The sequence below is a fragment of the Sylvia atricapilla genome, chromosome 1 (assembly GCF_009819655.1).
Source record: "Sylvia atricapilla isolate bSylAtr1 chromosome 1, bSylAtr1.pri, whole genome shotgun sequence".
NCBI lineage: Eukaryota > Metazoa > Chordata > Aves > Passeriformes > Sylviidae > Sylvia > Sylvia atricapilla.
This window is the reverse complement of record NC_089140.1, coordinates 105389818-105413373: the sequence shown is the minus strand read 5'-3', so window position 1 is coordinate 105413373 and position 23556 is coordinate 105389818. Positions and strand designations below refer to the sequence as shown.

General features: G+C 44.3%; 1 long non-coding RNA gene across 1 annotated transcript; it reads left to right on the top strand.

Moving 5' to 3' along the window:
* The first annotated feature begins 19439 nt into the window (after positions 1 to 19439).
* LOC136367948 (uncharacterized) lies at positions 19440 to 21482 on the top strand. Its single transcript, XR_010744755.1, has 3 exons — positions 19440 to 19717; positions 19858 to 19905; positions 21260 to 21482. It is a non-coding gene; the product is annotated as an uncharacterized lncRNA (long non-coding RNA).
* Positions 21483 to 23556: the final 2074 nt, after the last annotated feature.

Below are 23556 nucleotides of genomic sequence, written 5' to 3'. Positions count from 1 at the left end.
GTTGACCTGAAAAGACCAGATTCAACCAAGTGCTTCCCCACCCAGAATCTTTTTATTCCCTTCAGCTCCCCCATTCCTGTAATAATCCTGGGTTCCCACATTGTTATGAGTCTCTGAAAACTCCTGCCCTACAAAGCAGGATGGCCAGCTTTCCCCCAGGCAAGCTTTCATATGTGTCAAAAAGTTTGCCAGATGAGAGCCATGGGACAACACAACGCCGTGGGCATCAGAATGCTGAGGGAGGAGTTCTGGCAAGCGCTCATTGTTTGGGGATAACAAGAATTCCCCACTACTTTCCTTTGAGATGGGGATGATTTGGACGTGCACTGGTTACAGTGCCATTTAGCCATGTTACACCAAATCTACTCCGCCAGTTTTCTTGCCCCAGCACTTGGGATTGCCCAGGAGCCCTGTGCCAGTGCAGCCCCAGTGTGTCTCTGAGATGAGCATGGAAAGAGCATTTGCCTTGCACAAGGGCTCCCCTTGGGCCATGAAAACTGCAGCTTGACCACTTCTGCTTTATTCCATCTCTAACTGTAGTGTGAAGACAAAATGCCCACAAAAAGGCACTGAAAGTGAAAAGTATGTATTTCCTGCAGATATTTTATGTGCTTTTTTTTTTTCATATTTTCCTCCCCCGTCACTCTGGTTGGGTGGGAGTTCTACCATTATAATTTTATGTCACTGCTTGGAAATTCAGTTGACAGACAAGGTCCTGCTGCACTACTAAACATAAACACTTCACCTTCTTGCTGTGTTAAGCCTTGGCTGTACCTTTTTATTCCACCAATATTTTTTTTTCCAAATGGGAATGCAAGCAGCTGAAGCCCAGTCAGAAAACATGAAAATAGATTTCTAGGAAAGTAACCAAAAGGGCTTTTACCAGCATGACAAGTTGCTTATCAAGAACTATTTTAGGAACGTGAGGAAATGAAACTTTGATGAGAGAGTTCCAAGAGGGAAGATTTACTGAGGAGCTGAGGGTTCAAAGCAGGATGACAGCACAGCTATCAGGAAACCTTCTCTGCACCTGTTTCTCCACCAGCTGCCTAACCATACTCCCCCCTCCTTTTGCTGGCAGCTGAACAGCCGAGATCTGCATCCTCTTTTGTACTAATCCGCTCCACCGTCTGTCTGGAAATGTTTGCCAGTCAACTCATCCCCTCCTCCTCCTCCTGAGCACAGACATAAGACATAGTTTCTGATTTTAATGCCCAGCTGTGCTCCAGAGGCCTCGTATAAATCCAAGTCACACTCTTGGAGAACATGCTCATAGCCTGCCTCAGTTTCCCATCTGTCGGGGGGAAATACATTACAGCTTTCTTTCCTCTGCATGTCAGTACATTACCTTGTGGGGCACCAGGCTCCTCAGGCTGCGAGCTCCTTCCTTCATCTAACACCATATGAGCCTCAGCTTACAGGAGCTGTCCAGGTTTAATGTGCCCAAAGCACACCTATTGTACTGTGAATCAGAGTCCTCCTAATGATGAAGTCTTTTCCTGTGCCACTGCTTTGCCCATGGGCACTTTGTAAAGTCTCCTCCAAGCTGCATGGCTAAACTGCAGATTTCACTAGCAGGAATCTTGCCTTCCTCCTGCACCCTCCTCTGCTGGAGAAGTGCCCAAAACCGTCACTTGCTGTGCCAGGTCCCAAGATCCCAGAACACTGCACTTCTGCCCCTGTGCTGTGATAAGACAGCAAGAATGGATGGTCTTGCTGAAGTCAGCAGAGCATCATACAATGTCTTGCCTTCACACCAAGAATTATTTTAGAGTTAGTTTAGGATGATGAAACAAGATGCCTCATGACACAGGCACAAGAGAGGCTGATATTGGGACATGGGGCATGGGAACTGCCTTGAGCAGGGTGTTGAAAAATCACAGGCAGTTTGCAGAGGGAAGAAGACCAACTCAGAGGACCTGATGGGTTGTCCACTGCTCAGCCACAAGGCAGGGACACCAGCACATCTCTGCTTTGGGTGGTGAGGACCTTGTCCAGACCTTCCTTTAAGGAATGGGCTCACTCTAGGTGTTGCAGCAGTCAGAGAGGGCAGATTTGGCTCCTGTATAAGCATGGCCCAGGGAGTTTAGAAAAAGGCCTAGGAGACTTCTCTCAGCAAAGTGCTGTCCTCCCTGAACTCGAATTATATCTCATAATGATGGATTTCAAATAAAGGATGGCCCACTTAGCACATAGCCAAGGGGCCCATATCAAATTCCCAAGCTTTTCCTCCTCCCTTACAATGAGAAGATTGTTTTTAATGAACCTTACATATCAAGCTCATGACCTCCTTGAAGAAAATTATTCTGATTTTAACATCCATCATGATGAAATGTTATTTCCATTGTGTGAGCAACATTGAGGACAGAACCCTCTGCACCACATTAGCCTCCACTTTACTTTGTTTCTTCAGCTCTTTTCCACCCAGGTGCTCCCTTTGCTCGCAGACTTTGCCCTGGTTGTTGACTGCTGAAGGGATGACACAGGTGGAAAGAGCAGCATGTCACAGATGAGAGGAAAGACATGGGCCATGCACTTGGAATCTTTAGTCAGACATGTATTTTCTGGTGTAGGGGGACCCTACAATTTTCAGTAAACTGATGAGATTGTTGCTCCTGTTACTGTTATTGTTGTTATCTCAGAAGCACCAGAGGATTCATCCCAAGTCCCAGGTTTTTGAACTGGGGAGAGAGATACAGAGAGATACAGAGGACATGCTACAGCAATTTCTAGTATGAGTTATATGCACAGTGCACAGAAATGTAGAACACATACATAAATGTATGTAGGTAAATAAGCGCACGCATTTTTACATTCACATGTATCTTACATATAACAGTGGTGTATATACATACATATATATATATATATACACACACACATCTGTAGATGTCTCCTACTACTGTACAGCCTCTGGGAAGCAGTACTGTGCTCTCAGTGCCTTGCCACTGTGAACAGGTTTGCAGTGTCTCCCTTGCATTTTCAACCAGAAGGAGTCCTTAAATTTTGGGGCTCTCATGCCCACTCTCCCCATATTCGATTGTCCAGTCAAAAGCTGGCTTTGGCTGACCTCTGCTTTTGGCATCTCTTTTGCCTGGACAGGGAGCTCAGCCTGGGATAGAGCCTGTTCCAGGCCCCACAGTGAGGTCCTTGACTGCAATGATATCTTCAAGGCATCATCACAGCAAGGTTGTTCTTTAAGCTGAAGAGGCAGACAGCACAGAGTAGATGTTATTCCATCCTCCGAAGGAAACTCCTGGGACATCAACATCAACTCTTGAAGCTTTCACCCAACAAGCTTTGACCCCTTTTGAAAAGACTGCCTTTTTCCTCTTTCCTTCCACCTCTCTCAGCAAAAGGGCTGAGCCTACCCCAGCCCTGTGGCACCAGGGCACTGCAGCACTGCAGTGCAGCCACCCTGTGACTGCCTGACGGGGTCAGTCGGCACCGGGGGCCGAGAGGAAACTCAGCACCTTTGCACACTGGAGCCCTTCACAATGACTTTTGTTGCTGATGGCGCATGTTTGGTTGTACTTGTTAAATCTTGTTAAACAGGAAACAGGTTTCAAGGCGAGAGGGTCCCGGAGAGTTCAAGCTCCTGCTCTCAAATGTTCTTACAAGATGCACAATTGGCACCGACTTACAGGAAATATTTAATTGGAGTCGGAAGGCGCTGGCTCCACTGACCTCGTATTGCATTCCTCTGGGTGCTCCCTTCACAATGATTTTCACCTATAGCTTGAATCACTGATTTATTTATACCAGCCAATGGTGAGTCCAGCAGCCCTGAGGGGCTGAGCAGACCATGGGTGTGCAGGGAGCCGAAGGGAGGAGCAAGCAGCAAGGAACAGTCTTACGGAGGAGAAGGGGCTGCCGCAAACCCGAGAGTGACATATTTATGAGTCCAGTATCGGTTGCCTGCACTGATAAGCCACGGTCATTAAAGGAAGGAAAAGTCACCTTTGTGTATATAAAATATACAAGATTCATAGTCTGAAAAGACTTGACAGGAAAACATTAGGTAAATAAGGATATCCCATAAAGCATAATGTGAAAATTAAATTACCTCATAAGGGAGGAAGGCTGTCTGTCCCAGCAGTGAAAGTGAGGAAAAATGAAATTCCTTTTTTCCATCTCAAAGCTGATTTGGCTTTAGGGTTTTGGGTGGATCTAGACACATTGTTACTGATGTCTATAAAAAAAGCATTAATGTCCATTATGTTGGACTGGAAATGCTGCAGCTTTCCATAAATTTTCACTACATCTTGCAAGGTGGTGAGAAGCATCTTAAGCATTGCTGCTCTAGGTAGCCAAATAACAGAAGTACTATCTCAGGGGCAAGCTGGACTTGCAATATTATTTTTAGTTTCCAGGTCTCATTAGATTTTATTTTCATCTGATTTTGGAAGCTGTCCTAAATCACTTGGAAATGTTTGCTGCTCTCCTCCACAGGCATTTATTTTCTGGTGAGTGAAACATATCCAGGACCCACCTAGTTTTGCTTTAACTGGTCAGTAAGCCTCCAGAGCTGAGGAAATATTGAAATATCAGGGAGAGGCAAGAGGAGGGAAATCAAAAGAGGCCACCTACTACACTACTCAGCAAAAAAGATAATGGAAAAAATAAAAGGGAAAGAGGAAAAAAAAGTTAATCCAATATTTAAGAAGTCAATAATTTAAAAAAGCAAATTTTTAAAAAGTAATTTCCATTTTTACAGAATGAACAATTTAACAAATAAGGGGTCTGCTAGTGGCTGTCCCTGTGGAAGGCACACACAGCCCCTGCCTTGCATACAAGCGGCCAACACGTGAGCAATGTATGGCTTTGCAGTCTCAGCAGCAAATCCCTGCAGGTACAGCCCTCAGCCCCTCTGAAGCTCATAACTGAAAGCCTCACTGATTCCCAGGGTCTTGTCACAATGTTTTTGTTGGGAAGGAGCTGATCCAACCTGAACCAAGCCAACCTCCTTTTTTATTTCAAACCCTTTATCCTGAAGACACAACTCAGTGGTTAGATAGACCAGATTGTAGCCACCATTATAGTCAGATTTTTTTTTTCAAGCAGAATTCACAGATCAACATCTATTTATAAATGTAACTGTCTACTTTAGTTCTGTCTCTTCATAGAAAAAGCCTGGGGGAAGTCACTTCCCCAGCATGCTGCAGGATTTTGGAGGGATAACTTTAGCAAATAGCCCCAGTTCCTTGGGTCTCTATTCCACAGTTGTGCCACAGGTGCTGAAAAACATATTTAACTTCTCTGGTGCATCAGACAAGCACAAATTTCTCTGGTGAGGACTCAGAGGCCCAGGAAGTGAGAGGCCCTTATTCAGCAGAGCCTGTCTTTTGCATGAGAGGTTGCATCAACACCTCTTCCTACCAATTCTTCTGTTCCAGATCTTTCCAGGTCTGAATCATGTTGCTGTCACATCCCGTTCTGACTGTGAGGTCCTTTGCTTCCCAGAGGCTGACAGTGTCCTCTCCTGGGCACCTCCAGCCCTTCAGGACTCTGCATCAGGAAAATGTACTGAGTATTAATATGGGTGACCATTACATAACTGAAGGGAAGAAAAAAGCCAAGAAACCTGTGCTGGGCAACATGAATTCAATTGATGAGGGTGAAACTTAATTATGTTTGCAGACTAGTAGTGCAATGGCATCACTTTTGCACATCGATATTACTATTAAAGAATCACCATAAGGACCCCTCCTCCTATTTTTGGAATGGCTGCATTATAGACCCATGGTGTTAAATTTGGAAGTTTCTTTTCCAAGTCAAAACAAACTCAGGACTTTCCTGGCAATTAATGTTGTTCCAATGACCTCCATTGGTGTGGTTTTTACCAGACAGGGCCCTCACTCTTCTGGAGCTGCCTTCCCTTTCCAAGTGCATGGGAGGAGGTCCCTTATCTTTATCATATATCTTCAAAAGGTGCCTCTGAGCAAGGCAATCAGTATCACAAACAGGTTTGTGCTTAGGAAACTGTGACTAATGAAACAATAAATCACTATTTGCCACCTCTGGAAATGCAGTTTAGTCCAACTCTGTCACCTTTGGAGACATTCCTTTATTTGGAGGGGTTTACTTTAAAAACTCTACATGTGATCCCCCCATTAGACAAACAAGGTGTGATCCAGAAGAGAGAGCAGTTTTGCAGGAAGCCTGCCTGATGAGGCAGCGTCATTTCATTTGATTGGGGATTTTTCTTTCATTCGCTCTTTTGCCCTTTGCTGATGTCTCAGCTCCCTCTCTAATAAATAACTAGTCCACATCACTAAACCGCTGCACATAACTCAGAGCAATTTGTTACTGTTGGCAATGTCTGTGCAGCAGGGGCCCAGGAACAGACCAGCATGGAAGCAGTAATACCTCCCACTCTTCAGGAGCACGATTTCTGCCTGATTACAGAAGGGGTCATTGGTAGGACAATGCAAAGAAGGTCTCATGCAATTCCCTCCACACAAATTGCGTGTGCTGTGAGAGGCTCACACAGGCTGCTTTACCCAGGAGTATCTGGCAGGAGAAATCAGACCTGTGATATCAACACCACAGATGCAGCAGGACATAAAAAACCCCCAATACATATCCATGTTAACTGAACACAAGGAAAGTGTGTGAACACTTTATACAGCCCTGGGCCCAGAGGATAGCTTAAAATACAGAAATTCCTCTAGAAGCAATGATATCATGAATCCAGTAGTCCTAGGGTCCTTCCAAAGACGAGATTATAAACACAATCTCCAAACAGTTGGTGAGGTTGTAACATTAACAATTGTGAACAATATTAAAAAGAAATGAGAAAGGACTACATGGGTTGTTTTTTTATTTTCCTCTGCCCCTCATCTGCCTGTTCTTCATGGACACTGAGCAGTACAAAGAGAACGCATTTTCCTGGTGTGGTTATTTTGATGCACCCGCCACAAAGTACTTATTTGGTAGTCAAGGAACAGGGAGAGAGGGAGTTCCAGGTTCTGGTTCTCTGCCTGCAAAAACATTTGAGGGTTAGCTAAGGGCATGTGGCACCATGCAGGTGGAGCACTTACTCTTTTTCTTCCCAGAAAGGTTATGAGGGTTGGGGGAGGAAGAACAGCAGCTCCTGGTTTGTGGGAAAAAAAAAAAATCCCTCATCCTCATACACACCAGCTGCTCCAGCTCAGTGGGGCCTTTCAGAGCTTTCTTTTGTCTACACACTTATGAGCCCCTTTCCCATTGTAGCCACATCCTTTGGGAGACCTTTTAGATGCCAAGACATGGAGGGAGAGAGGGAGCAGAGGGAACATTATTCCTATACACATTCGGGTCTTTTGCTGCCAGTTAGCAGGTCTCTGTGGATGTTGGCACTTGAGCCTGGAAACCTTGGGGCTGGATGGAAGAGCATCAAATGGAAGTTGAAGAATAAGTCATCAGGGCAACTGGAGGGCAACTGTGGTTTGCTAGGGCTGTAACATCTGGGCTCAGTGGCACCCACCAGGTGCCAGTGCTTTGCAATTTCAAAGCTGTCTTATTTGTTTCTGTGGGAATTTTGGGGAAGTTTGTTATTTGCTGTTGGGTTTGTGTTTTTGTTTTGCTTTTTAACAAAGCACCTCTCAAAAGGGTATGCTTTCCAAAAAGGCATTGTTTAAGGTAATAATACAAGAGGGAAAATGGAGGATGTGGGGGAAGGCAAGAGAGAAGCAAAGCAAACATAAAATCTCTGTAGTTGCTCTCAGTAAAAAAACTCTGAGTCTATGGGGTGTGATGGGTTAAACTCAAGAAAGCCTCCTAGAAATCTCCAGACATATTTCATGGAAGGCCATTCATCCTTGGGGGAAGAAGAAAAAAAAAAAGCCCTCAGTGTTTTCTTGAAATGTTATGTTGTTGTTTACGAGCACAGGAGAGCCAAGCAAGGCAGAATGAGGCTCTCAGAGCTCTCATGCCCAAAGGACAAAGATCTGTGGCAAACTGGGTTTTGGCTATGGCCACACTAATGACCAAAATAAAGGCCATGATGACAATTTTCCTGAGGGGGTTACAAGAACCTTGAATAAAAGCCACAGATTACTTAGGACCTTCATTTACAACCTCCACCAGTTTGGCAGAACTGGTTTGGTCATTTCTGAGGAGGCAGTCAACTGGAAGAGGTAAGTTTTATAACTCAGATTGGGAAAATTAAGGTGACTTGAGCTGCTTGGCTCCAAATGCAACAGAAACCAGCAAATGGAAGATGAGGGAGCAAAGAGAAATTCCAGGACATACCATGACTCCACTTTGTGAGCACAACAGCAGACTTCCTGCCCTGGATGCCACCAGTCTGGCAAATTTCAGGAAGGACAAGAGCATATCAGATGGATGTGCTGATGATGGACACTGCCTATGTCAGTCATCTGCAGGAGAGAACAACGCAGAAGAAGCCCCCTGACTTTGACATCAAGCAGAAAGATAAACTCTAGTATCAGAAGAAACAGGCTTAAAGGGATTGTCTTTCGCCATCCCTTTAAGGATTTGTCTTGATCAGTCTGTATGATTAATGCTAATATGCAGGTACCTCAAATAATGCACAAGGTTCAGACATCCCTGCTGGTTGCTAGTTAATTGTATGAAGGCAATAACAGGTTTTACATGAGAGGCTGGTATTAAATAAAATTATCAGTTTTGCCTGCATAACTTATATTAATGACATCTTCTTGGGCAAAAGGTTGAACCCAGGTGAGGTGAGAACAAACTTCACAAGATGGTGGCATTCGCTTCATTCTGGATGTTTCACAAACACCTGGGTACCTAACGGGATCTCACAAAGGAAGGAGTTTGTGAGGTATCTCTCTACCTGTGTAACACTTGCTGAAACCCTGAGCCCCTGCATTAGTTGCACAAAAATAAAACAGCTACTCACACATGTAAAAGTCAGACACAGCTACGTGTCTTGCTGGATCAAGATAAAATTTCTTGCATCTCCAAAATTTAACTAAATGGAACTAAAAATCACAAGTTCTCATGTGATTTCCAGTACTTCTCATATCGAGGCAGGCTACAAATCTTGCCTGATCATTTCATGGTACTACACTTTGCCAGCCAATTCTGGTCAGAGCCAGCAATGTCCCCCTTCCTTAAAATGGAAAATAGTTAGTATAAGATATCTACGCACATGCAAACTTCAAGTAAAAAAAAAAAAAAAAAAAAAAAAAAAAAAAAAAAAAAAAAAGCTGGGTTCACATCTGGGCTTTTAGATTAACTCTGCTTACTTGTTTATTTTTAAGCTGTACTCATTTTCCCTCTCTTAACATGCTTATCCTTTCCTTCGCTTGCCCAGCATTTCCAGACCTGCTAAATCTGCACCTTTTTTGTAACATGTTCCTCTGGAAAGAATGAGCGCCTGCTCCTGCCTCCCCCTTTTCCCTATGTAAGTAACATCCATCACTGTATCAACACCAGACTGAGCAGCACTAGGGAAGGGTCAAGGTATTCCTTCTTACCTTTGACAGGTGTTATAACAACAATGAACCACCTCCACTTACAAAATTTCCCAATCTACAAACTGCTTTTGCAAACTGCAAGATTTTTCTTCTTGCAATTCCATCCTCCCTAGAGGCTTCCTGGCTCTGCTCATGCCAAGGTAAAAGGCCATTCACACTTCTGCAAGTATAAAAGCAAAAGACAGACTCTCCCCATCCTGCACAGTGTCTAGAAGAGCCCATGAATGTGAGCACAGCCTCAGGCTTCCTCTGTGGTGGCCACAGCTGGCAGTGTCCCCCTGGGTTAGGCTCTGTCTGGGGCATGGTGCTGGGAACCTCCCCACCAAACAGGGCCATGCTTGGGCTGAAATAGAAGACCCAGAGGAGAAAAATAACCACACAGAGGGATAGGAATTCTTCTCACACACCAATCAGTTAGCCTTCTCTGTGGAGGGGCTCAACCCCTGCATGCACTTACAAAACTTACTTACACAAGCAACGTCATAGCCAGAGGTAGGAAATCAGGAGTGCAGTGGAATTTGAGGTGTTGGGATGCCAGTTTGGTTGTGGAGGAGGTAACAAATGCCAGTGCTAAATAGAAGCAGTAATGTACACACGCAGAGCACAAGCACTTCAGAGGGTGATCCCCAGAGGGATGCCTGATGCTCTTCCTCTCACTGCATTCCTCACTGTCCTTTTCTGCCTCTTATAAGCGTCCAGACTAAACTAGTTTAAACCACTCCCTGCTAATAAATCTCTGTGGCCATCAGCTAATTAGGACAATTAGCTGAAATGAAATATAGATTTCAAGCAAGTGGAATGAATTCCCTCTCTTATGATCCAGATGCTCCTCAAAAGTTCTCGTTTCCTACACGACACATTTCCTGTGAGCTTGTAGTTCTGAGACACAGTGCAGCAGGTCACCTGTCCGAAAAAAAGAGGAGCTCCTCAGAGAGGCTGCATTTTGGGACTCTCAACCTCATGTACACCCTTCCCTTTAGCAATGATTCTATCCTCATGCAAATCAAGCAATTATTGCAGACTGAACCAGTAGCCTGGCACAAGGATTATGCTTTGTCTTCTCCTCCGGAAATGCAAGGAAATTTGCATATCAACCTAACAGTGTGTGGAGAAAGCATAAGAGAAGGCTACTGGGGAGGTGAAAAACTGTATTGTTACTAAAATATTTAATATTATAACACATTTTTCTACATCCTCCCTTTTCCATGGTTTGGGTCATTTTGTTTGGTGTTTTACTCCACACAAACCAGCACTGTGCTCAAGGAGTAATTTTGTACACCCTTTTGCATTCAGTTGCTGATAACCAATGTGGAAAAGCTGCAGACTTGCAGCCTCAGAAGCAGCCAAATCGTTAAATACTGACTGGATCTGCTCAGATAGAGTAACAATATTTCTGACATACCAAGGCCAGCAAGCCAGTGGAGAGGACCCCAGCACAGCACCAAGAATTGGTTATTTCCACTCTCCACTGGCATTCCTGTAGACTGAAAGGTGGAATAGGAGACATTACAGCAGCCTTTTGTCCATCAGAGACATCCTCCAAGCAAAGGATTGCAAAGACTGTCTTTAAAAAGACCCAAACCAGACAAAAAACCCCCAACAAATTAATTCCTTAATTGTGATTAGTGGTTTAACTTAGTTTGGCTATAATTCATAAAGCAATCTCAGGCATCTATCCAGCAGAAACATGCACAGCTTCTTTGACAGTGGCAGCAGAACTCCTCACGTACTGGCAAAACTGCTTTCAGCAAAACCCAGAGAAAGAAGCTGCAAAAACAAGAGCAATAAAATAATACCCTAGGCAGAGGATAAAGAAAAGACTGAAGTCAGCATTTTATCTGATAGCCTGTCTTCAGGAAATGCCTGTGAAAACAGTTTTGGAAAGTAATAGCTGATCTGGCTGCAGATATTCCCTGAAATAAGAAAGGTGCAAAATCCTGGTGCCATTTATTGAGTAATTTTTTTGTTGCTTTTGGGGTGGTTTTTTAAAAGAAAACAAAATAGCTCTCACCAGAAGAAAAGTATTCTGCCACCCCAGGAAAGGCAGAGTGCTTTACTATGGGTAAAGTATTAGAAGATACAAAGTTGACAGATAAAAGAGTCGCTAATTCTAAGTGCAAAAGGAAATAAGTCTGTGTGAAAAATGAGTGAGTGAAAAGGGATAGACAAACACAAAGGAGGCCACTATGATGTTGAAGTGTTTACCCAGAGAGGCTCTTTCTGAATCTCTGAGTGCCATCATCGCAGTTTTCCTCATTCTCAGAATTTTTTATGTGCTTTGTTTGGGTTTGTTTTTTTTTAATTGACGGACAATTGTACCTGTGAAAATCTGAACCTTGATCTACTCTGCTGCATTCCTTCTCTTCTTCACACACTTGATGGCATGCATTCTGCAGGAGAGGGAAACAGCTGGGGAGCTGGCAGGTGACATACTACCATTAAAGACAAGAAATGTATCTGCAAAGCTCTTCAACTGTTATAACATCCTGCCTGACCGCTCCAATTAAGCAAGGCATTGTAATTTTTGTTCCCAAAAGCGAGCTTCCCTTCATCCCTCACATTCACACTTATTTAAAACATACGTGTCTCTTGCCATGGCAGTGGAATTGATCTCACTCTGTCAATAGCTTTTTATGGGGGCAGAAGCTGAGTGCAATGGAGCCACACATCTGCAATGCAAATGATATCTTAAATGTGTCTCCAGAAAGCAAATGCACAGCACATGGGAGCCCTGACAGATGTACTCTGTCCTGAAACCTGGAAGCAGCATAAGTAACACCAACTTCACTGTCACCACCCGAGGCCCTGGGGTAACACTACCATGGGGGCTCACTCAGTTGTAGGGAGTGCTCCCCAAACTGACACATAAGCAGGCATCTTCTATTCCAATTTATGGTTTATTCTCCATTGGTTTATAGATAGGAGAAAGCTCCTGAGGAAGAGGCATGGAGGGGTGCCCTTGTTCCTGGAGCTGGTGGAGTGGTCTGCAGGGAGGATGGCTGGAAGATGCTGCACCTCCTGGCCTACTTGGCTGAAATGGCAGCTCAAAACTCCATGCTTCCCTCAGTTGTGGTTTGCGGGTTATGGTTTCTTGGGAGGAGGGGCTCCCGAGGGGGAATAAGGGAGCTGATGCTATAAAACAGACCACAAATCACATGTCAACTTTTATGGCCAGCGTTCATAATTGTAGAAGCATCTTCCAGATTGCTGGGGCTCTCAGACTGTGGATGGCTCTTACTGAACTGGGCAATACTGAGATTGTGCAAGCAGCATAGTGGAAGCAGATCAGACACTGCAGGCAATACTGGGGTTGAGATCACAACACGTAGACTGAAATGTGCATTTGAGGGCTGTAGAAGCATGTGCATTTTACTCAGCTGTAGCCAGTCCAAAGCCCCTGAAAGTGTCTGGATATTAAATACTTGTCAGGTACTGGATACTGCATGCCTGGAAATTGTACTGCAGAAACAAAGTGGCAGCTTGCCATCCAAGTCAAGCACTCCAGCAGACATGTCTTCCTCACATCTGGTGCCAGAGTCTATCAGCCAAACCAGATGCTGATCTGATATAGCTGTACTGGCATGGAAATGGGAAGGGAACCATCTCAAATAACAGCAAAGTGAATATCTCTTCAGAAACTCCCGAAATGAATAGACACAATAACCTAATCCAACCAAAAATTAAAAATTATTTCCCTGAACAGCAGCAAGTGGAAGATAAGAATTAGCTTTTATCAAGTCCAGAGGCCTCCTGGACAGAAGGAAAAACAAGTGGAAGATCAAATGGATTGTGGGTCAAGTAAAGCACTAGGCAAAGAGGTTTGAGCCAAACCACAGGACACATTTGTCAAGCTCTTAAAAAAATAGAAATGCAGGATCAAAGCAGAAGCACTTTGCAAATATTAACATTTGTCACCTACTTTTACTTTTGATGTGCTTCATTTTGAAGACATTTCTCCCTTTTCTCTCTCTTTTTCTTTTTTTAACAGGATAATCTAATCTTTCAGTACACACACTTGCCTTCTTCAAAAGAAACACAGGGACAAAATTACTGAAACATGGAAAACTTCAATAAGAACAGATTATAAGAACCAATATATGGAAAACAAATATTAAAAATATATTATGCAGCAGTCCAGGGAAAAGCTGTTAGCACTGTAGTCAAATATTCTAATGTAAAGGTTTTCTCAATAAAATATAAATGAAACAATAACTGCTTGCATTGCCTCACATTTGAGTGGAGGAAGAGCAGTCCTGTAGCACTCGAGTCAGCAACAACATAATTGAAGAAAATCACACTCTAATCAAGTGGATCACATTCATTACTGATCCATAGGTATTGTTTCGGAGCTGCTACCCCATTGATTACCAGGATCAAAATATGGTTTAAAAAAAACCAAAAGGCAAGGAAAAAGAAGGTGGGAAACCTTTTATGGAGCGTTTTCAGTTGTGTGCTTGTTCCTGCTACACCAGTGAGAAGAGTCCTAACTCAGTGGTGCGCTGATGGTCCTGCAAGTCTGGGTTACAGCCTCGTTTTCTTCTGCTCTTCAGTCAGAAGGTTTTCATGTCTCCACTGACATCCCAAGTCATGGGACTGCAGAGGGAAACAGCCTTGGAGGACCTTCGGCATGGGTTGAGAGGAACCTGCTGCGCACCGGGAGATGGTGACCTTCTGCGGGCTGCGGCCGAGGCGCCGCTCTGCACATAACAACAACAATACCTCAGGCTGAATTTAGGAAATTCGGTAATTGTCAAGTGTGGTAAATCATCTTTAAAGCAAACACTCTTAAAAGCGGAGAGATAATGTTCATTCCCTCGGGACGAGGCGGCAGCAAGGGATACGGTTTGTGGGCAGGGTTTCAAAGCAGCCCCGTCACGCTGGGATCGAGATAGTGCCACCCGCTCCCGACGGGATTTCTGAGACTGCTGGCACCAGGGTGACAAGCCAGCAATCGTTAACAGGGGAAGTCTGTCTGCTGCCTGCTCTTTGTTCCAGCCCCACTTTCATATTTGAGAACCCTTATGGTATGCTTTCTATTCACAGCAACATTTCAGCCCTTCGCGAGTGTGGCCCCGGTGATTATAGTTAGGCAAATACAGCAAGGACCCATACATGCTTGAGCCCTTCAAAGTATCTTTTTTTCCTCCCGCTCAGTTTCCACTTGTTAATATTTGACTGAGCCTGTAGTTTGAACAAGTACTTCCCAAATATATTTCAGCTTTCAAAAAGAAAGAAAGAAAAGCCACCGAACGTTTACGGTGTTCAGAGCATTTATGGCTGAAACTCGTTCTGCAGGTTCAGCCATCTGTCCTGCCCATCCTTGCACAACCGTTCTTTTGTAAAATGCAGTCGGCCTTCTTATTGCGGAATTCTCAACACCCCTGGCACCACATTCAGTTCCTCGATATCCCACCAGGATGACTTCTTGGAAATACTAAAAGCAAGGAAGATGCTAGGAAGATGTGGCTCAAGATGCTTACAGCTGTGTGGGGTGGGGAAGAAGGCATTGAAGTGTAGATGACAATCTCTTAAGGGATCCACCTGAAGGAAGGACATACCCAAACTGAGGGATTGTGATCACCTCCCCAGAAGGATGATGATGGGATACATACTTCTGACTACATGAAAGGGAATTGCACTACCAGGAGGAACACCAGACACGGGCCAATGCAAATGTTACCCAGATTAACAAGTACGGTAATTACCACTCCTAATTGCTATCCACATAAAAGAGCTTGTCAAGGGGATCTATTCTTGTTGTGAGCCATCAGAGAAATGTACCTGGAATTTCACAGAAGCTGGAAAATACAGGGGTCCAGCATCTCCAACAACTGCCCTTCCAAGCACTTTACACAGTCTCAGCGTAGGTGACTCAGTGGGGTTTTACACAAAGGCTTCTTCATTCTGCTTCTGGCAGCATAAAGCATTTTAAAGAGGATATCAATAATACTATTTTGACAGAGGCTCTAACAATTGTTCTTATGTGAATCTGTTCAACTATTTTAAATCTCTTTAATCCTATGAGTGGACAAATGTGAAATCAGAGAATTTTACAAACACAGCTTCTTTTTTTTTCAGTCATGCACATATACCAGTTCTGGATTTCATATTTCTATATATAAGCCTATTCCCTGTATGTCGATATTTTTTGCTCACCAAGATAAGAAAACAAGAATGCTGCAATATTAATAACAAGGCAGGTCATTTTCCCTTTGAAGAAAAGTTTTTCTTTAAAAATAAGCTTTATGATAGAGGTAAATAATTGTGTGTTCTTAGAAATTATGGGTATTTCTTAACATGCAAATATTATAATAACCATCAGCAAGCCTGAAAGGTTTTCCCATGAGCAAGGAAGGAATAAGTAGGGTCATCTAAAGTCTCTGTAATTACACAGACTTGCAGGAACTGCAAAAAGGCTGTGGAAACTGCAATGTATGACAGAAATTCCACTTTCATATTTGCCTTTTGTAAATGCCATTTGTAAATGGAACAAAGTTACCATAGATGAAGCTCAGTCCCACTACCCCAATTAAAAAACTCTGGTCTCATGGGGACACCAGGGGAAAAAATGTTGGGAAGGCCGAAAATGGGAGAGAAAATTTTTCTAACAGGTTAAGTTCCAAAAAATCAATAGCTAAGGTTAATAACATTTACAAGCAGTGCTGGTTAAGTGTTTGAATCGAGCAATTTTTAACCAAATATGTCTCACTTTACCATAGAAAACCTCAGAACTATAGAAACCTTCAAAGCCAAGAAGAAAAACTAAAAACCATTGCTCTCCTTCCTTCCTGTAATGGCTGTTACAGGGCTGGTGAAGACACACAATCTCACACTGCCCCTGCAGACATCCTGGGCGAAGGCACAGTTTTGTTTAGCTGAGTTTTACACGGCCACTTAAATAAGTATAAAATTTTCCATTGTTTTCTTCCCATTCTTCTCACAGGCCATGGGTGCTGCCTGTCCACCACTGCCATTTCACAGACTGCAGATGTTAATATCCACATCTGCATTGTCTCTCCCCTGCTACCACTTTTTCCAGGTGCCCCTTTACTTTCATTCATGCTTTTTCCACTCTAGCTTCTTATCTTCTGCTTTCCCACTGGGCAATCACAGCTGGAGCTGTGTTGTCGTTTTCTCCCTGGAAGACACCCCTTTTTCTGGAGCACGTGGAAACATCACAGGTTTCACTTCACTAATAAGACCTCACCAGCTCAAGCAGGCCAGCAGAGGCAACCAGCAAACTCTTGTCTATAAGGCCTGTGGGTGCTGCCAAACAACCTCTCTTTGTAGCATTTCTTCCTCCTGGAAATGCAACCATGGAGCAGTTCACGTTTTCAAAGTGTAAATCAGGCTCCTATCTTGGATGCAACTGGTACTGTTGGAGGATGGTCGGTTTAAATCAGCTCATAAAGTGAAAACTATATAATGAATGAGCACAGAAAATTGGCTTGGCAAAACTCCACTGCAATGATTTGTTTTCCAAAGTGCAGCTGATTTACAGATTTGAGGCCTTCATTGGTGCTCTCTAGGTTTAAAGCAAGATATTTCAACAAAAATTATAGCTGAAGAGCCATTCTGCTAATCCAGGAAATGTTCTGAGGGTGACAGAAAACGCCCGAGGTATGTGCGAGAGGGGTATGTCCCAGCTGGTACTGTTACATCTCTGCACAAAGCAGCCAAGCAAGCAGAGTTCCTGAATTTATTGCCTTTCCAGGCCCCTGCCCCGCCCATGGCCCCAGAGCCATCCCACTTAACCCAACAAGCCAAGCATGGGCTTAGCCAGATTCCTGTAAATTCTCACCGAATTTCCACCCTGCAGCTGGAAAGGGCACGTGGAAACATTGCTGGCTCTGAGGCTCCCAGCTACCCAGCCCCAAAAACACCCCAATTCATGGGGGCAAGGTGATTCCTTGGAGGGCAGAGGAAAGCCTTAAAGAGCTAAACCATGAGTAACAGCCCTTGGAGATAAAAAAGGCTAAACAAGGCACTTCCTTGGGCCTGCTGCAGTTTCTCTTAATAAATGGAGAGCAAGATCTCCGTGTGCTAGCTCCTATCTGTGCTGTCCACCCCCAGCATCAAACTTCTATCTCATTCCTGAGCAAGGAACCAAAAGTTCTTTGAGAGACTGATCTACTACATGCTTTGTCAGTTGTAGTGTGAGTGTTATTCCTTAACAAACTGGAAAGTGACTCAGTTGTGATGACAGAGGAACTGGTAGCTGGCACCAAGTGGGATGCCTGGCTGCACACCAGCCAGCTGTGGGAAGGTGCCCACAGGCATTTAGGACCTCTCCAGGATGGATATCTTTTTTTTTCTTTGTCCAGCATGAACCTAGATGATGGAAACTTAAACCACTGAAGACATAACAAAGTGCCCATCAGAGGTAATGTAAGCAGTACAACCCCACAAATGTCAGTGTCCTGAGTATAAGGATCTTTAGCCACCGTGTCCATTTAGAAAACAAAACAAGAGCACAAGGGGAACTCAGTAGGATGAATTGTGCCCTCCCTTCAACTCCTATACTGTAATTAAATCCTCTGGCTTAAGGATGTGATTAAGGCGGTTGATTTCTCTTTTAGAGGATATTACATAGGCTTGGAAAGCCATGGGGATATTCACTAGCAGCTTCCTCGCAGATAAAAATAGGATAAAGAGTTTATTAAACTTTCAAACTTCTAAAGATGACAGACTCAAATTATTGTTTTATGTACATTGTGAAGAATGGAAAGACAGAGCCCTTCCTTTGTGGGGGAAAAAGATATCTTTGTTTTTAGCATACCTGAACTCTAGAAGTTAGGAAACAGCAGATATTTCATATTACTCATTTACCTGGGTCTATGGAAAAAGAAGCTTAAAAGTCCTGCCACGATGTTGTCATGACCAGAAATGTTGACAGTTATCAAACCCTCCTCAGGTAGCTGAGAGAGGCTTGAAGAAGAAGAGCTTTTACATGGTAGAATTTGAAAGGAGACAAACTCAAATTAGCCAACAGTGACTAGGCTGCAAGAGGGGCCTAATCAGAAATGTAAATTCAGAGTTAAATGTGTAAGATTTTCAAAGTGGCATCACAGTGCCTTGCCCAGCACTGCCTGGACCTTTGTGACACATTTTGCTGGTGTAAATCCAGCAGGATGTCCCCACTGAATGGACAGCAGGCAGTAACTGGGAAACATGGCCCTTGCTAGCCCAGCTGGGCAAACAGGGCTGGATCTGCACACTCCCCAACACAGAGCACCTGGCCAGCCAGACATTCAGAGGCTTTTTTTCCCCCAGGGTTTTTTTTTTGTTGTTTGTTTTGTTTGTTTGTTTGTTTTGTTTTGTTTTTTTTTGTTTTGGTTTGGGGTTTTTTGGGTTTTTTGGTTTTTGTGGGGGTTTTTTTGCCTTTTTTTTTGTTGTTGTTTTTTTTTGTTTTGGGGTTTTTGGGGGTTTTTTTTGGTTTTTTTGGTGGTTTTTTTGGTTTTTTTGGTTTTTTGGTTTTTTTGGTGTTCTGTTTTGGGTATTTTTTCCATTCAAACTTTCAGTATTTTTTTTCTGTTCCACTTTTTTGGCCCCAGTTTCTTTCAAACTACAAGTTCTTCCTCTTTATGCATGTCCATGACTTTCTTTTCCTCACAAGTGGCAGTGGAAAAATGTTGGAAGAATAGCAGAAAATTCTCCAAGAATTCTCTTTTTCTGGAGATAAATTCTGAAATTTTTTCTTCTTTTATTTTCAAAAATTATTTACAGATTTTCAAGCTAACTATTTTCTCTATCAAGCCTTGGAAAGACTTGATAGCTCCTAAGGGCATGTGAAACCAAACTCACCACTCCGAGTCTTAAAATCCTCAGAAGGTCAGCATTCAGCAATGCAAAGCGTGAGACTATTACTTCTTGCATTTGCACATCATTGTTATCTACTTGAAACTGTAGCTGAAGGAAAGACAGAGAAAACCACAGAGATGAATTCATGTGGCTACCAGGGAAAATTTGCAATTGCCAAAATGTGGGTAATATTATTTTTTTGTCAATGCTTGCAGGGCAGTGTAAGGGGGCAGCTTGGCACTGTACATATATTCACACAGAGTAGCAAGTTGGTGGCATGAGCAGAAGTTTGGGTGGTTGAGGGGGGGTTTTTTTGCAAGTGATTCACTTTTTTCTTTTTTTCCAATAGACCTGGGCAAAGTTTTGTGTAATTTTCCAGTGACCTTGATTATGCAAGTGGGTATGGCTGCTGCCCTAGACGACATCAAAGATGCCACTCTCATCAGGTGGCAGGCAGCCCTAGCCAGGTGAGGGACACCCCGAAGGCACCAGGCAGTGCCAGGGGCAGATGGCTCTCCAGCCTGCCTTGTTTAATGAACTTCTCCTGGGGAAGCTCTTATTGCTCCCAGTCTAATTTTTTTTTTTTTTTTTTTTTTTTTTTTTAAAGCGCGGAAGTCACAGACCTGGCAGTCATAAAACACAGAGGCATCATCAGGTAAGATGATGATTTACTGCAAATCAACTGGATTATTTATTTCCCCTTTCAAACAAAGAGAGGAAAGTCCCAATCCAGAAGCAGCACGTGTTTAATTCCAACCAGGAGCTCAAACCCCACTGAAGTCAAAGGGTTAAATTCAGCCCCCTTTGAAGTCGGCGAGGGCAGCCCTTCATCTCAACAGGGCCAGTTCTTCCTCCCAGCACTAAGTGCTTTGATGATGAATCCACACAGTAACACCCAAACGAGGTGCAAAGCTGCAGCATCTCTCCCAGGCTCCCTCCCTGATGCCGACACAAAGCTTTGGAGCCAGGCGGCAGCGGGGCTGGGACACGGCCCTTCCACCCTTTCTCCTACAAACCACCAGGAATGTCAGGTGAGAAACACCCGGCTCCTCTCGGCAAGCCTGGCCACGGGCAGACGCTAAAGAGCGATGACCCTGCACAGGGATGAGGGGAGCAGAAGTGATGATGATGTTGCCCCAGATTTTCTATGCAACGAGAGTCCCTGATTATGCTTGATAAACCTCTTCACCAACCTCACAGGTACAGAGGAAACCACTTACAGTCTCAAAGTGCAAAAATGTGGCTAACTTTACCCAGAAACCCTCCCATCACTACCAGATTCTCTTTCAGTGTTACCATAATTTTACCCTTCCCCCAAAGACAGATGAAAGCCACCTACACCCAGCGTTTCAGGTGGTTGAATGTCAGTTGTTTTTGTGGTAGGACCTGGAAAATTAAGCTATGAGAGGTTTGTACCTGGTTCTCTTTGAATACTTCTCTCTCTTTGGTCCCTTTACCACAATTTCTGTTCCCTGAAAGCCTGGGAGGGAGATCTTAGCAAGCAGATAATCTGTCTCTTAAGTGCTCTTGGATGCAAGTGAAACAAAGAAGAATGAAAATTGCCCATTAATCCTTGGTTTTCAGAAATTTTTTTTGCACCAAGAATTTTCTGGCTAAAGCAAGTTCTTTCCGAAGCATCTTTTTTTCTTCCCCACGCCCCCCTCCCCTCCCTCCGCTCTGGAAAAGGCAGAAAATTGAGTAAAAAATAAGAACGAAGAAAAAGAAAAGATAAGGTCTGGTCAATCAAGCCCCAGGTCTCTTGTCTCCAGTTTGTGATTATGTTTTATGATCTCAGACACAACAGATTGTGAGCCTGCAATGTTTGGAAATAGTAGATGATTAAACCTTCTGGCCAGGTGTAAATGCAACCTTTGTCTTCTGATGACTGTGTGAGAATTACCTTCCTTCTCAAAGTCCCCGGCTGGCCCTGCTCTCTTCACTGTTACAAACACCCCTGCTTGGAGCTACAACCACAATGTGCTTCCACTTTATTTCTCATCTATCCACAGGTACCATCACAACCCATATAATTTCAACTGTCCTGAGATAGAGGAAAAAAATGCTGAGCAAGCTACTAAAAATTTGAAAGACTGTGGCCTGTGAGTTTTTCTGCTTCTTCACCCAGGGGGATTTTGTACCAGGTAAATAATAAAAAACGTGTAATGATTGACTAGGCTTTTAAACCTGAGCTGAAGGTAAGTTTGCCTTGCTGTTCCAGTTAAATATTCTCACTAGCCCCCTTCTCTTTCTCCGGTTGGTCATGCCATGAAGTCCCATTCAGCCTGATGCATTCTTTATTCTTTAGAAATTTGGGCAAGAGTCAAATCTGACCTTTAGAGCCATAAACAAATTAAATTGTTTCACAACCAAATAATATGAAACAATATTGAATAGCTAGGCTTCCGCTGGGTTTCCTCTTAAAGAGAAAGAAGCCCTGAAACAGCACAGACGTGGGAGATAGAGGGAGAGGAAGGACAAGGGCATGCTGATACCCCACACAGCAATGAGATGGCAGAGCACTGGGGTTTGGCTGGGGACTGGTGGGTACTGGCCCTTTGGAAAACGTTGTGAGAGGCATTTATTAATTATCATCCCCTCTTGTGATAACAGAGCACACCCTGAGAGCAGTACCCCTCTGCACAGACACCAGTGCCAGCAGCACCTTGTGCTCTGGCTGCGCTTCAAGGTGAAACCCAAAAGTGGCCAAAGCAGCCTTGGTGCCACTGGGTCGGAAACCATTTCTGCTCTGCACTGTTTGCCTGAACTTTGGCTGCATGCAGCCCAGCCTTCCTGCACACACGGGTCCTGCTGACACGGGTGAGGGGCAGGGCTGTGTCACCTGCTGTCAGCTCTGCAGGGACATCCTTGAGAACAGGGCCGCTCCCTTCCCCTTGGATTGCATGCAGGAAGCTGACAGCTGCCAAGGTGGCAAGAAGTGAGTCCTCTTTGGAGAGATGCTGTAGGGTTCAGCACCTTTGTGGAGCATTGCTGGAATGCAAAGCATCTGGAGCAGATGTGGAAACGTGATAAGGCTCCTTGCTGTCCTTAAAAACACTATGAAGTGGCCGGGTAGGGATTCCCCTGGCAAAGGGAGATTCCCCACCTGGCACAGAGCAGATCTCAGTTGCCAGTGAGGCTCCGGGACCACCACAGGCAGCCCACCCTCAGGCCACCCTGGGGAGATCTCTGCTGTGGGTGGCACCCCGTCACCTGCTCACCCTCCTTTGCAAGGGGACACTCCAGCTGGGGACAGGCCACCCGCCTCCTCTCTTGCCTGTGCGGCCAGTTTTACAGTTTATGCATAAAGGCACAGACAGAGAAAGAAACAGAGCAATGAGAGGTGCTCTGGGCCAGCACAAGCCACACAGTACTGCAGCTGTATTGGGAAGGTGGCACCCACAGGCCCCTTGCTCTGCCACCACGGCTGGCAGAGGCATCCCCGTGCCCCTGGGCACCCATCAGCACAACAGCCCATCCGTGGGGCACCACTCAGCATCTACACCAGCACCAGGACCCTCAGACTCCGCATAAAGAGATCCCAAACCACAATTAATTCTTGCCCTGCATGGTGTCTGCACACGTGATACAATCTGTTCATTGGAGATGTACAAATAACACTCACAGCTGCTGCTTTTCCCTGAGGCCTGACACCTAAACTGCCATTGCTGTCAGTGATACGAAAAGCATTTAATTACCTACAGGTATGTGTCATTCGCAAAGTAGAGGCGACAGACATGAAGCACATTTAGATGCCTTAATTAACTTGAAGAATTATGAAGCCGTGCCTGTAACTGAAATATAGTTTTGCCTTCTGTAAACCATTTGACATAAGAATGATGAGTGTAAGAATTAGATGTAGGAATACATCTAAATATTTATACTGTGTTCATTACACCAGTATCTGAGCACATGTTTATGTTGTAACCTCCACTTTTACATCCGTTAATTTTTGCTTTGCTGTGTAACCCCGGGTTAGCCATTGCTCAGTGCCTTGGTGCCCTTCTACAGGGACTGACTTGGCTCCAGGGTGATTCAGGGTAAAGCTGTTTCTCTGGGCAATGCATTTCCATGCTCTTGCTGCAAGACTTCAAAACCGGGACAAAGCATTGACCTAAACCCGGCTGGCAACCCCTACATTGTACAGCCCCAACACACTGAACCTCCTCACATCGTATTTCAAAGTCCTCTGACACAGGGCAAGGAAATGCTGTGGCTGGGATCCAGTAGCTGCTGTCATCAAAATGCTGACAGAAACAGAGGTTAAGGGTACTAAATATTTCGCTGTTAACAAAGCCAATCTACCATG